At 38.0% G+C, this 14,673-nt stretch overlaps 1 pseudogene; it reads left to right on the top strand.

Moving 5' to 3' along the window:
• LOC127667424 (vomeronasal type-2 receptor 116-like) overlaps positions 1 to 14,459 on the top strand; it is a 44,207-nt pseudogene extending 29,748 nt beyond the window's left edge.
• Positions 14,460 to 14,673: the final 214 nt, after the last annotated feature.

The raw sequence follows: 14,673 nt of genomic DNA, 5'->3' as shown, positions 1-14,673 counted from the left end.
CAACAACACAGACACAAAAATTGTGACCCAAAATTTGTCCTATTTAAAAGAAATGCAAGGATGGAAGAGAGATTGATAGAATGGCCAACCAATAATTGGCCCAATTTGAGATCCATCCTGGGGCAATACTCAATCCCTGAAACAGTTAATGATATTTTGTTACGCTTGCAGAAAAAGACCTAGCACAAGTGTCATCCAAGATGCTTCACCCAACAGTAGACAGACACAGATGAAGAGATCCACAGCCTAACACTGGGCAGAGCTAAGGGTCTCTTATGGAAGGATTGAGGCCCAGAATAGTTGAGGAACTCCACAGGAAGACCAAGAGCCTAGGAACCTCAAACCTTGGGGGCTCTGACAAAATAATCCACCAATAAAAGGCCATACATGAGATAGACATAGTCTCAACACCCTCAAAATATGTAGTAGATGTGCAGCTCAAACTCCATGTTGGATCCAAATAGCTGAAGTGGGGGCTGTCCTTAAGCTATCTGTGGGACTCACTCCACAACTTAGCTACCTTCCTTGGCCAGAGTGGGAGAGTATGAAGCTAATCCTGTAGAGACATGATGTGGCAGAGTGGCAGTAATTCCAGGGGGCCCACACCCTCTCAGCAGAGCAGGGCAGGGGGAGGAGTGTTAGGGTGTGGACCAGGAGAGGAAGTATCCTGTATGTAAACTGAATACAACAATTAGTGAAAAAAATTACCTCACAATGACATATAAAATGGAGTGGTGTCAGGTGGTCCTTAGTTGTTTAAGAATCATGGGTGAGAAACCCACGATTAGCAGGGTAGTAAACAGACATACTGCAAATTCTCCATTTCTAGTAATTTTCCAGTTTTCTGCTTTAACTCTAGTCCTTATTTTCATTGATGAGAAACATGTCTGTCCTCAGTTTGCTTTTGGTATGCTGTTTGATCACAATAGAAACCGGAACTAAGATAACTAGAAAGGCAGTCACAATCAGTTTTCAGGGGGCCTTTGCTTTTAAGCCTTTTGCAGACACACAACAAACTGAGAGGATGTCCTTTAATTTTTAAGTCTCATCTTGGAAAAATGGCAACAAAACCAATGCGAGGAAAGTACGATTCTCTTCAGAACGTCACAGTTGGAGGGTGAAGTTCATCATGGCAGGGAATGAGAACAGCAGTGATTTGAGGAAACTGGGCAGATTCTGTCCACATTCAGGAGGAGGAAAGCGATGACTGTTGCTGGCCAAATTTCATTTCCACTTTTCATTCAATAGCCAAGTGGGGTAAAACAGCAAGTTTGTACAATTTTAAATATAAATTTTAATTAATATACCTTCTATTATAAAACATGTACTTGGGCATTGATTAAGAGCTAAGCATTTGGTATCTTGTATTAAATATTTTTCAGATTCCTTGGTCTGTCTGCAGTGAGAGCTGCAGCCCTGGATTCAGGAAAGTTGTCCTGGAGGGAAGGCCTAATTGTTGCTTTGACTGCAGTCCTTGCCCAGACAATGAGATTTCCAATGAGACAGGTGAAGGACAAGTCTCTCAGAGGGTTTTACATCCTCTCTACGGTGCACTGACAAAACTAAGTAATGGAAAAAAATTAGACAAGAGAACTACATGGCAATTACATTACTTCAGATTTGCAACTAAATCTTTAAGTCTATGCTCTTTCTTTAAATTTATTATTGTTTTTTTTATTTGTTTACATTTCAAATATTATCTCCCTTCCTGTTTTGCCCTCAGCAACCCCCCAATCTTATCCCTCCTGCTTCTATGATGATGCCATCCCCACCCACACAACACCTTCCTACTTCAGAGCCCTAGCATTCTCCACCACTGGGTCATCCACCCTCCACAGGACTAAAGGGCTCCCCTACCACTGATGCCAGATAAGGTAATCTTCTGGTGCATATGCAGCTGTACCCATGGTTCTCTCCATGTGTTCTGGTTGGTTGATAATGTTCTTCCTTTGGAGCTGCAACCCCTTCAGCTCCTGCAGGCCTTCGTCTAACTCCTCCTTTGGGATTCTTGTGCTCAGTCCAATGATTGGCTGTGAGCATCCCCATCTGTATTTCTCAGGCTCTGTCAGTAGACACCTGTATCTGCCTCCTCTGAGCAAGCACTTTTATTGTTATTAGTTATATTCTTTATTTACATTTCAAATGTCGTCCCCATTCCTGATTTCCCCCCGAAAATCCCCTAACTCATCCCCCCTCCCCCTGCTCACCATTCCATGGACTCTCACTTCCCTGTCTTGGGGTTACCCTATACTGGGGCATCTAACATTCTCAGGACCAAGGGCCTCTCCTCCCTTTGATGTCCAACAAGGCCATCCTCTGCTTCATATGTATCTGGAGCTATGGGTCCATCCCTGTGTACTCTATGGTTGATGGTTTAGTTCCTGGAAGCTCTGGGGGACCTGGGTGGTTCATATTGTTGTTCTTCCTATGGTGCTGCAAACCCCTTCAGCTCCTTGGGTCTCTTCTTTAGCTCGTCCATTGTGCTCAGTTCAATGGTTGGCTAAGATCATCCACCTCTGTATTTGTCAATCAGTGGCAGAGCCTCCCAGGTGACAGCTATATCAGGCTCCTATCAACAAGCACTTGTTGGCATCCACAATAGTGTCTAGGTTTTGTAACTGTATATGAGATGGATCCCTAGGTGGGGCAGTCTCTGGTTTATCTCTCCCTCAGTCTCTGATCTACATTTTGTCTCTGTATCTCCTCCTGTGGGTATTTAGTTCCCCTTTCCAAAAAGGACTAGAGTATCCATAATTTGTTCTTCCTTCTTCTTGAGCTTCATTTAGTCTGTGAATTGTATCCTGACACTATTTTCTCCTCATCCTCCGCTCTGTCAACCAATTTTCTCCCTCTAGCTCCCATTATTATTTTCTTCCATCTTCTAAGTAGGACTGAAGGATCCACAATTTGGTCTTCTTTCAGCTTGATCTTCATAGTTTGTCCATTGTATGGTGGGTATTACAAGCCTTTTGCCTAATAGCCACATCACTATGAGAGAGTAGTACATATGTTTCATGTTCTTTTGCTGCTCGACATTTTCAATGAGGATGGTATTTTCTACTTCCATCCATTTGAATGCAAAACTCAAAGTTGCCATTTCTAATAGCTAAATAGCACTCCATTGTGTATTTGTATGATAAGTATTGTATCCATTCTTTCATTGATGGGCATCTGGGTTGTTTCAAGTTCTGGCTATTATAAAAAAGGCTGATATGATCATATTGGAGCATCTTTTGGATATATGCCCAGGAGTGGTGTAACTTGATCCTCAGGTAGTACTATTTACAAATTTCTGAGAAACTATCAGACTGATTTCAAGAGTGGTTGTACCAGCTTCCATTCCTACCAGCAATCGAAGAGTTTGCCTCTTTCTCCACATCCTTACCAGCATTTGCTGTCACCTAAGAGTTTGATTTTAGTTATTCTAAAAGGTGTGTTGTGGAGTCTGAGGGTCATTTTGATTTACATTTCCCTGATGACTAAGAATGTTGAACAATTCACTAGGAGCTTGTAAGCCACTTGAGATTCCTTATTTGGAAAGTCTTTTATTAGCTCTGTATTCCATTTTTAATAGCATTACCTGGTTCTCTGGAGTCTTTATGCTAACGTCTTTGATCCACTTCACTTGAAGTTTTGTGCAGGGTGATAGATATACATCTATTTTCATTCCTCTACATCAGACATCCCATTAGCTCACCTCTATTATTTAGAAGCTTTCTTTTTCCCCATTGTATGATTTTGGGTTTTTGTCAGAAATTTAAGTGTCTGTAGGCATGTGGCTTTGAGGATTGATTCCATTGATCAATCTGTTTGTTCCTAGACTAGTATCATGCAGATTTTATTACTGTTACTTAAGGTCAAGGATGGGATTACCTCCAAAAGTTCTATTATAGTTCAGGATTCCCTTAGTGATGCTGGGATTTTGTTTTTCCATATAAAGTTAAGATTACTATTTCAAGGTCTGGAAAGAATTGTATTGTAATTTTGATGGGAATCGGATTGAATATATAGATTACTTTTGGTTTGGTAATCATTTACATTATGTTAATTTCGATTTCAAGGGCATGAGAGATCTATCGATAATCTTATATCTTTCTCAACGTTTTCTTCAGTGATTTCAAGATAATTTCTTATAGGTTTTCAGTTGCATGTCTAGAATTACATGAAGATATTTATATTATTCGTAAATATTGTAAAGTAATGTTTCCCTAATTTCTTTCTCAGCTCATTTATCATTTGTGTAAAGAAGGAATATGGCATTTTTTTTAATGTTAATTTTGTATTCAGCCACGTTTTTGTGATTTTTAATATTTCTTTTATTATTATTTTTTTTCATTTTTTATTAATTTTTTTATTTTATTCGATATATTTTTATTTACATTTCGAATGATTTCCCCTTTTCTTGGCCCCTACTCCCCGAGTGTTCACCAGTTGTAGGTGTTCTCTGGTAGAATTTTTGGAATTATTTATGTTTATTATCATATCATCTGTCAAAAGCAATACTTTGACTTCTTTCTTTCCAATTTGTAGCCACTTGATCTGTTTTAGTTCTCTGACTGTTCGAGCTACTACTACAACCTCTGTATTGAATAGATTAGTGAGAGTGGGCAACATTGTCTTGTCCCTGATCTTAGTGGAATTACCTAAGTTTCTGTCCAATTAATTTGATATTAGCTACTGGCTTTCAGTATGTTGGTTGTGTAAAATTTAGATGTTTGACATATATCCCTAATTTTTCAAATACTTTAAAAATGAATTGATGTCACATTTTCTTTCTTTTAATTAATTTTCTGCACTCCATATTTTATTCACCCCCATCTACTCACCAACTGTTCAACATCTCATACTTCCTTCACACCCTCTGTCTCCACATGGAGGTCCAGACCCCCACCCTGCCTGACCTCTAAACTCCCTGAGGTCTCCAGTCTCTTGATGGTTAGGTGCATCATCTTGGAACACTGACCCATCAGTCCTCTACTGTATGTGTATTGGGAGCTGGTATATGCTGCCTGTTTGGTGGTCCAGTGATTGAAGGATCGCATAAGTCCAGATTAATTGAGACTGCTGGTCCTCCTACAGGCTCGCTCTTCTCCTCAGCTTCTTTCAACCTTCACTAGTTCAACAACAGGGGTCAGCTGCTTCTGTCTATTGGTTGGGTGCAAATATCTGCATCTGACTCTTTCTGCTGCTTGTTGGGATTTCCAGTGCTCTGTCAAGCTAGGAGGTTCCTTTTTGTGAATGAATTGGTATCACATTTTCATAATGTTTCTTTCAGCATTTAATGAGATGATCATTATGTTTTTTATTCTTCAGATTTTTTTTTTATATGGTGAATCAGGCAGAAGGATTTTCATGTATTGAACCATCTTTGGATCTCAGGGATGAATCCTACTGAGTTATGGTGTATGACATTTTTGATGTGTTCTTGCAATTGGTTTGTGAGTTTTGATTTTATAGATATTTTCTAGTATTTCTGCATCAATATGCATAAGTGAAATAGGTCCAAAATTATCTTTCTTTGTTGAGTCTGTGAAATTTGTGTATCAGTTTGACGGTGGACTCATAAAATGAGTTTGGCAGTGCTCCTGCTTCTATTTGGTGGAATAATCCATGAAGCATTGGTTTTAGCTCTCCTTTAAAAGTCTGGGAAAATTCTGAATAAAACCAACTGGCCCTGGGTGTTTTTTATTTGATATATTTTTTATTTACATTTCAAATGATTTCCCCTTTTCTGGTCCCCCACTACCCAAAAGTCACATAAGCCCTATTCCCTTCCCCTGTTCTCCCACCCACCCCATCCCATTTCCCTGTTCTGGTTTTGCTCTATACTGCTACACTGAGTCTTTCCAGAACTAGGGGCCACTCCTACATTCTTCTTGCACATCATTTGATGCGTGGATTATGTTTTGGGTATTCCAATTTTCTAGGGTATTTTTAACCAAGAGACATTTCATGACTGCTTCTCTCTCTCTCTCTCTCTCTCTCTTTAGGGTTTTAGAGATATTTATATAGGATACCTGATCTTGAATTAACTTTAGTAAGTGTGGAATTTGTTTAGAAATTCAGCCAGTTCATTAAGCTTTTCCAGTTTTGTGGAGTATAAGCTTTGCAGTAAGCTAACACTTTTTTTTCTTGTCTGTTTTTTTGCCTCCCTTTTCATTTCTGATTTTATTTATTTATATATATTTATTTATGTTTGATTAGATGTTTTCTTTACTTACATTTCAAATGTTATCCCCTTTCCTCGTTTCCCCTCTGAAAACGCCCTATTCCATCGCCCCTCCCACTGTTTACCAACCTACACACTCATGCTTTCTTGTTCTGGCATTCCCCTATGCTGAGGCATCGAATATTCTCAGGACCAAGGGACTCTCCTCCCTTTGATGTCCAACAAGGCCATCCTCTGCTACATATGAAGCGGGAACCATGGGTTCCTCAAAGTGTACTCTTTGGTTGGTGGTTTAGTCCCTGGGAGCTCTGGGGGGTTCTGGTTGGTTCATATTGTTGTTTCTCCTATGGGACTACAAGTTCCTTCAGCTCCTTGGGACCTTTCTCTAGGTCCTCCATTGGGGACCTTATGATCATTTCAGTGGTTTTCTGAGATCATCCACCTCTGCACTTGTCTGCTACTGGCAGAGCCTCTCAAGAGACAGCTATTTCGGGCTACTGTCAGCAAGTGCTTGTTGGCATCCACAACAGTGATTGGGTTTGGTGACTGTATATGGGATTGATCTCTCTGTGAGTCAGTCTCTGGATGGTCTTTCATTCAGACTCTGCTCACACTTGGTCTCTTTATCTCCTCCCATGGGCATTTTGTGCCCCCTTCTAAGAAGGACCAAAGTATTCATACTTCGGTGTTCCTTCTTCTTGAGCTTTGTTTGGTCTCGGAATTTATTTTAGGTATTCTGAGATTCTAGGCTAATATCTACATATCAGTGAGCACATACCATGTGTGTTCTTTGTGATTGGACTACCTTACTTGGGATATCTTCTACTTCCATTCATTTCCCTAAGAATTTCAAAATTAATAAATTCATTGTTTTTAATAGCTGAATAGTGTATTCTATTGTGTAAATGTACCACATTTTCTGTATCCATTCCAGTGTTGAGGAAATATAGGTTCTTCCCAGCTTCTGGCTGCTATGAACATAGTGTAGCATGTGTCCTTATTACATGTTGGAGAATCATCTGAGTATATGCCCAGCAGTGGTAGAGCTGGGTCATCAGGTAATACTATGTCCAAATTTCTGAGGAAACAAACTGACTTCAGAGTGGTTGTACCCGCTTGCAGTCCTACCAGCAATGGAGGGGAGGGGTGTTCCTCTTTCTCCACATCCTTGCCAGCACCTGCTGTCACTTGACTTTTTGTTCTTAGTCATTCTGACTGGGGTGAGGTGGAAATTCAGGGTTGTTTTGATTTGCATTTCCCTGATGACTAAGGATGTTGAACATTTCTTTAGGTGTTACTCAGCAAGAAAAGAAATTACAAAAATAACATCCTTCACAGTAATCACCAACAATATAAAGTATCTTGGTGTGACTCTAACCAAACAAGTCAAAGATCTGTATGACAAGAACTTCAAGTCACTTAAGAAAGAAATTGAAGAAGACCTCAGAAGATGGAAAGATCTCCCATGCTTGTGGATTGGCAGGATTAATATAGTAAAAATGACCATCTTGCCAAAAGCAATATACAGATTAAATGCCATCCCCATCCAAATTCCAACTCAATTTTTCAGAGTTAGAAAGAGCAATTCTCAAATTCATCTGACATAACAAAAAACCCAGGATAGTAAAAACTATTCTCAAAAATAAAAGAACTTCTGTGGGAATCCAGCATCCTGGACCTCAAACTGTACTACAGAGCAATAGTGTTTAAAAAGTGAATGGTAAACTGGTACAGTGACAGGCTGGCAGATCAGTGCAATGGAATTGAAGACCCAGAAAAGAAACAACACACCTATGGTCACTTGATGTTTGGCAAAGTAGCTAAAACCATCCAGTGAAAAAAAGATAGCCCTTTCATCAAATGGTTATGGTTTAACTGGTGGTCAGCATGCAGAAGAATGCAAATTGATCCATGATTATCTCCTTGTACAAAGCTCAAGTTCAATTGGATCAAGGACCTCCACATAAAACCAGATACACTAAAACTAATAGAAGAGTAAGTGGGGAAGAGCCTCGACCACATGGGCACAGGGGAAAATTTACTGAACAGAGCACCAATGACTTATGCTCTAAGATAAAGAATTGCCAAATGGGACTTCATAAAATTACAAAGTTTCTGTAAGACAAAGGACACTGTCAATAGAACAAACACAATGGCAACCAACAAATTGAGAAAAGAACTTTACCAACTGGATATCCGGTAGAGGGCTAATATCCAATATACACAAAGAATTTAAGAAGTTAGATTCCAGAGAACAAAAGAAACCTATTAACAATGGAGTACAGAGCTAAACAAAGAATTCTCAAGTGTGGGTTTTATTTATTTTGATATGATTGCTATGTAGTTAATATGGTGAGGTTTTGTCTATCTTATTGATTTTCTCGATGGACTAGTTCTTGTCTTCATTGATTAATTTTATTCCTTTTGCTCTAACTGATTGATTTTAGCCCTGATTTGATTATTTCCTCTTCTTGCCTCATCTTCCTGGTATTTCCTTTTTCTAGAGCTCTCACATATATGTTTAAATTACTCTTTTGAGAATTTTCAAATTAAATTCTTTATAAAGACACTCAGTGCAATGATCCTTCCTCTTAGCACTATTTTTTACTGTTTCCCAAGAATTTATGTTTGCTGTGCTTTGTTTTTATTGAAATCTACAAATTTCTTTATTTCTCCCCTAATCCAGAGATCATTGAGTAATGAGTTCTTCAGTTTTCCTGAGTGTTTATGTTTCATGGTATTTCTGTTGTTGAAGTTCAAATTTCCTCCAAGGTTCTCTCATAACAGAAAAGATGATGTTTCAATTTTCTTGTATCCATGAAGGATGCTTTGTGACTGATTATCTGGTAAATTTTTGGGGGAAGAATCCATTAGGTGCTGAGAAGACAGTATATTCTTTTGTGTTTGTGTGAAATATTCTCTAGATGCCTTTTAAGTTCATTTGATTCATAATGTCTCTAAGTTTTGTTATTTCTCTGTTTAGTTTCGACTAAATAACATGTCAGTTGGTGAAAACAGGGTTTTGAAATTAACCACTAGTAATGTTCAGAGTTTGACATGTGGTTCAAGCTTTATCAATGTTTCATTTACAAATGTTCATGCCTTTGAACTGGAGGCATGCATGTTGAGAATTGAAATATCCTCTTAGTAGATTTTTCCTTTGCTGAGTATGAATTATCCATTCCCATCTCCTTTTATTAATTTTAGTTGGAAGTTTATTTTAATAAGTATAAGAATGATTATTTCAGCTTACTTCTAGGGTTTTTTGTCCTGGAAATTTTTTTCAGAACTTACTCTAAGGTAATGTCTATTGGTATTGCTGGGATGTTTGTTTTATACAGCAAAATGAAAGCATCTTAGTCAGGGTTTCTATTCCTGCACAAACATGATGACCACGAAGGAAGTTGGGGAGGAAAGGGTTTATTCAGCTTACACTTCCACACTGCTGTTCATCACCAAAGGAAGTCAGGGCTGGAACTCAAGCAGGTCAGGAAGCAGGAGCTGATGCAGAGGCCATGAAGGGATGTTACTTTTGGGCTAGCATCCCTGGCTTTCTTGGCCTGCTTTCTTATGGAAAGCAAGACTACCAGCCCCGGGATGGCAACACTGACAAGGGGCCCTTCTTTGTAATCACTAGTTGAGAAAATGCCCCACAGCTGGATCTCATGGAGCCATTTTCTAAAATGAAGCACCTGTCTCTGTATAAGTCCAACCTGTGTCAGGTTGACACACAAAACCAGCCAGTACAGATAGTTCCTGTTTTTGTACTTGTTCTGTTAGTCTGTGTCATTTATTGAGAAATTGAATCCATAGATGGTGAGAAATATTAATGGTCAGTGTTTGCTTATCCCTATTATTTGATGTTGGTGTTGTGTGTATATGGGTTTGTGTGTGTTTAAATTGCTTTTCCTTGTATGGAATTACCTATTTCTTGTGTTTCCTTCAAATTAGCTATCATCTTTCTGTTGGAGTTTTCCTTCTAGCATTTGGTTGTAGGAATGGGTTTTTGGATAGATATTGTTTAAATCCAGACTTGTCTTGAATTATTGTTGTTTACTCCATCTGTTGTGATTGACAGTTTTGCTGGGTATAGGACTCTAGGTTGGCATGTGTGATTTTTTCATAGGTTTTAAGATATCTGTCCAGGACCTTCAGTTTTTAGAGAATCTATTGAAAAGGCCAATTCTAACAGGTCTGCCATGGAATGATACCTGGTCTTTTCCCTCAGTGCTTAGTCTTTCTTAGTTCTCTACATTCTGTATTTATATTATTTTGTTGAGAGAGGACTTTTCTGGCCCACTCTATTTTGTGTTTCACGAGCATCTTTTATGTTTATAGGTATTTCTCTCTTTACATTGTGATTTTTTCTAATATAATTTTGTTGAAAATACTTTCTCACCCTGGGATCTGGGACTCTTTACCTTCTACTATTTCTATCATTCTAAGGTTACTTGTTTTCTTTGTATTCCAGATTTCTTGGCTGTTTTGTTTCAGGGATATTTTAGCATTAACATTTTCTTTTACTGATGTGCCAGTTTCTATATTTGTATGCCTGAGATTCTCTCCTACATCCTTTGATCTTATTGGTGATACTTGCATTTGTTGTTCTGTAAGCTTCTTTAGGTTTTCCATCTGCAGTTAACCCTCAGTTTGTATTTTCATTCTGGCTTCTATTTCCACTTTCATTTCCTGAACAGCTTTACTTACTTCCCTGGTTAACTGTAGTTTCTGCTATTACTTTAAGAGATTTATTTGTTTCCTCTGTAAAGCCCTATATTTGTCTGGTTGTGTTTTCCTTTTCTTTTTTAAGCATTTTATTCTTTCCTCTTTAACGGCTTCTATGATCTTCATAAGACTGGATTTAATGGCACCGTGGTTCAGTTGTGTCAAGATTTGCAGGGCTTGCTGTTGTAATTTTGCCCTGTTGGTGTCATAATATTCTTGAATTTTGTTGTTTGAGTTAGTTTCATGCCTTTAGCCATCTAGATGTTTTAGTCACTGCATGTTCCTGTTATGATATATATTGAGATGATGGCTAACCACTGTGATCTTGGTGTGACAGGTCCCTGGTGTATATTTTTGGGCTATATGGTTCTGGAATAGCAGGTCTTAAAAAGATGGCAAGAGACTTGGCAGAAAATTTTATATCAGGCAGGGGCGATCTCCTCAGAGCCATGCCTGACAATGTTCTTTGGGCAGGGATGATTAGAGAAGGAAAGAAATCTAAATGTTTTGGTTCTGGATCAACAGGCTTGATGAAGCTGGGCAGAGAGGTAGTGGGAGAATAGAAGTCTGGAGCAGATTTCTGGATAATTATATTTCCTCATCTATTAATTTCCATTATTTGACTGTAAAATATTTCATATAAGGCATTTCTCTGCTACATATAGAGCTAGAGCATAAAAACTACCTAATTGCCTGTTAATTCAGTTATAGTTCCTGTATGCATATTGTAGACATATAAATTTCACTTACGAATTTAATGTGGTTTTGGAAGGATCACTTCAACTGTCTCCCCAAAATGCTTCCTTTATTACAGACTGAAGTTCAGACACTTTAGAGATATGTACATTTGGAGGGATGGAATAGAATAAAGGTTTTGACCTATATCACAGTATCAGATTGTATCGATTAAAAATACAGCTACATATATGTTGAACACTCAAAAGTTAAAGAAATTCCTGATCAAAGGAATTTGAATACAGGGAAAATAATAAACATATATTTCAAGACAAACCATAAGCCTTATACAAAATAAATTTTGTCTTATAGATCAGTTGCCATAAATTAATGAATATTGTTTATAAGATACAATATTAAAAGCTAGCATAACACAGCAAAAATAATAATCTAACAACATAGCAGAACAGATTTATGTAAAAGTGTTACATTAGCATGTATTGTCACATTGAGAAAATGTTAACTATTTGACAGGAGAGTTTAAGAAAGCATAAGAAAGATACACAAATGTAGAACTGAGTGTAAAAAGAAGTAAATGTAGTCTTTCTGTATCTTTTAAGGAAATGTGAAACTAAAATAGTTTTTGAAATGAAGCCTTTACAAAAATACGGAAAGTTATTTGTGACAAGAAATATGTGATTAAATAATATTAGGAGCATTTATTTTTGACCTCTGAGTTTTATTCACAAAGATTTAGTTCTTAAAATCTATTCTGGAGGATAAAGAAAACATAAATTTAACTATTAAGTAGTTGTTTTCCTGAAAATCTTTCAAAAAGTTTTCCAAAACAGTAAACTAATAGCCACAAAATTATCTCAATATGAAAAGGAACTTACATCCCCTACTCTACCCTTAATTTCATCACGAACCCAGTAGTAGTTAAAAGAGAAAAGGCCTACTAACTTTTCTCAAACATCCATATATTCACTATAACACCTATGAGAACTTCCTTCCATCAAAAATGAAAGGGGCTGGGGAAAGATAAGGAATGCTTTGAACACATATTTAGTAGTTTCCAACCAAGATCACATGAGAAGAAAACATTTTCAAACTGAAAGAAATTTATAAATAAAAATGAATTTGTGTCATATATCCCAGACTAAAAAATCATTTTACATAAGAAATTCAATGAAAAATGTCTATTTCAAAATTGAATTCGCATCTTCTATTGGAAATTTAGAAATATTTTTGAGAACTGGCATAAAAATTGAATTAGTTATTGCAATGTAATTTGGTATTTTCTAGTTTGAAAATATGTGCTTCAACTGTATTACAAAATATAAATAAAAGAGAGGTAAAAAGCAAAAAATAAGAATACTTCAATATACAACTAAAATAAATAGGCTCTCGGTATGAGATTTTATGGGTGTTTTCATTGTCAATTTGACACAATCAAGATTTATGTAATAAAAGAAAAACCACAATTGAAAATCCTTTGAAGGGCTGGACTGTAGCAAAGAGTTTTGTACATCCTCATGTTTAGTGGTTGCTGTGGGCTGCACTGCCTCACTGGGTTGGTGCACCTCTGAGGAGGTAATCACAAGCTACATAACAAAGCAGGTTAGAGGCAGAGCAGGCAGCACCACACCCCAGTGGACTCAGCTTCAGTTCTTACCTCCTTATCCTACCTTCAGTTCCTGCATGGTTTCCTCAGTGATATATTTATAATGCATAATGTGAAAAATACCCTTTTCTCCAGAAAAGGATACTCTTTATGGGGTTTTTGGAAAGAAGTATAAACCTTAACTTGTGTGATTATTCACTTTAGAATACTCATATCTCTATACCAAAAGTGACAAGGGAACATGGTTGTAATAACAATCCAATGAGTTTGAAGCATAAAATATATTAGGATAAAGGGAAACTTGACCGTGCATTCATGATCAACTTCATTTCTACCAGGTATGGATCAGTGTGTGCACTGTCCAGAAACTCATTTTGCAAATGCTGAGAAGACACACTGCCTGGAGAAAACTGTCACGTTTCTGGCCTATGATGATCCCTTGGGGAAGGGACTCACACTCGTGTCCCTTGGATTTTCTACTCTCACAGCTCTTGTTATTGGGGTCTTTGTAAACCACAGAGACACTCCAATAGTCAAGGCCAATAACAGATCTCTCAGTTACATCCTGCTCATCACTCTGACGTCTGTTTCCTCTGTCCATTGCTCTTCCTTGGTCTTCCAAACACAGCCACATGTATCCTGCAACAGAATGTGTTTGGACTTCTGTTCACTGTGACTCTATCCACTGTGTGGGCCAAAACCATCACTGTAGTTATGGCCTTCAAGATTACAGCTCCAGGAAGAAAGATCAGATGGTTGCAGATATCACAGGTCCCTAAGTATGTCATTCCAGCTTGCACTCTGATACAAGTACTTCTCTCTGGCATATGGCTGGGAACATCCCCTCCATTTATTGACATGTATGCTCACTTTGAACAGGGACACATCATCATTCTTTGCAACAAGGGCTCAGCTGTTGCCTTCCACTGTGCTCTGGCCTACCTGGGAGTCATGGCCTTGGGTAGTTACCTAATGACTTTCTTGTCCAGGAACCTTCCTAACACATTTAATGAATCCAAGTCCATGGTTTTCAGCATGCTTGTGTTCTGCAGTGTATGGGTCACATTCCTCCCTGTCTACCACAGCACTACTGGGAAGGTCAGAGTAGCTATGGAAATGTTCTCTATCCTGGCTTCCAGTGCAAGCATTCTAATTGTAAACTTTGTCCCTAAGTGCTACATTGTTTTGTTTAGGCCAGAATTAAACATACTTCCTCATAACAGGGATGAAAGACACCACAGGGGCAAATATTTACTTAAATCATAGTTCACATGATTCTTCATCTAAACTGAATTTTACTGGATCTCTACCGTTCTGACCATCACATATTAGGTCACATGTTTTTCCTGTGGTGGCTTTGTGGGTATGGCTTCTTCTCATCAGATATTATATTCTGAGCTTAATTCCCTGGAACCCCATGATGAAGTAAGGAATCAATTTTCTGAAGTTGGACTAGTGAATTTCCAGTCCCCAAAATAAG

This window comes from Apodemus sylvaticus, chromosome 17 (assembly GCF_947179515.1).
Source record: "Apodemus sylvaticus chromosome 17, mApoSyl1.1, whole genome shotgun sequence".
In the NCBI taxonomy this organism is placed as follows: Eukaryota; Metazoa; Chordata; class Mammalia; order Rodentia; family Muridae; genus Apodemus; species Apodemus sylvaticus.
This window is presented reverse-complemented; position numbering and strand designations above follow the sequence as displayed.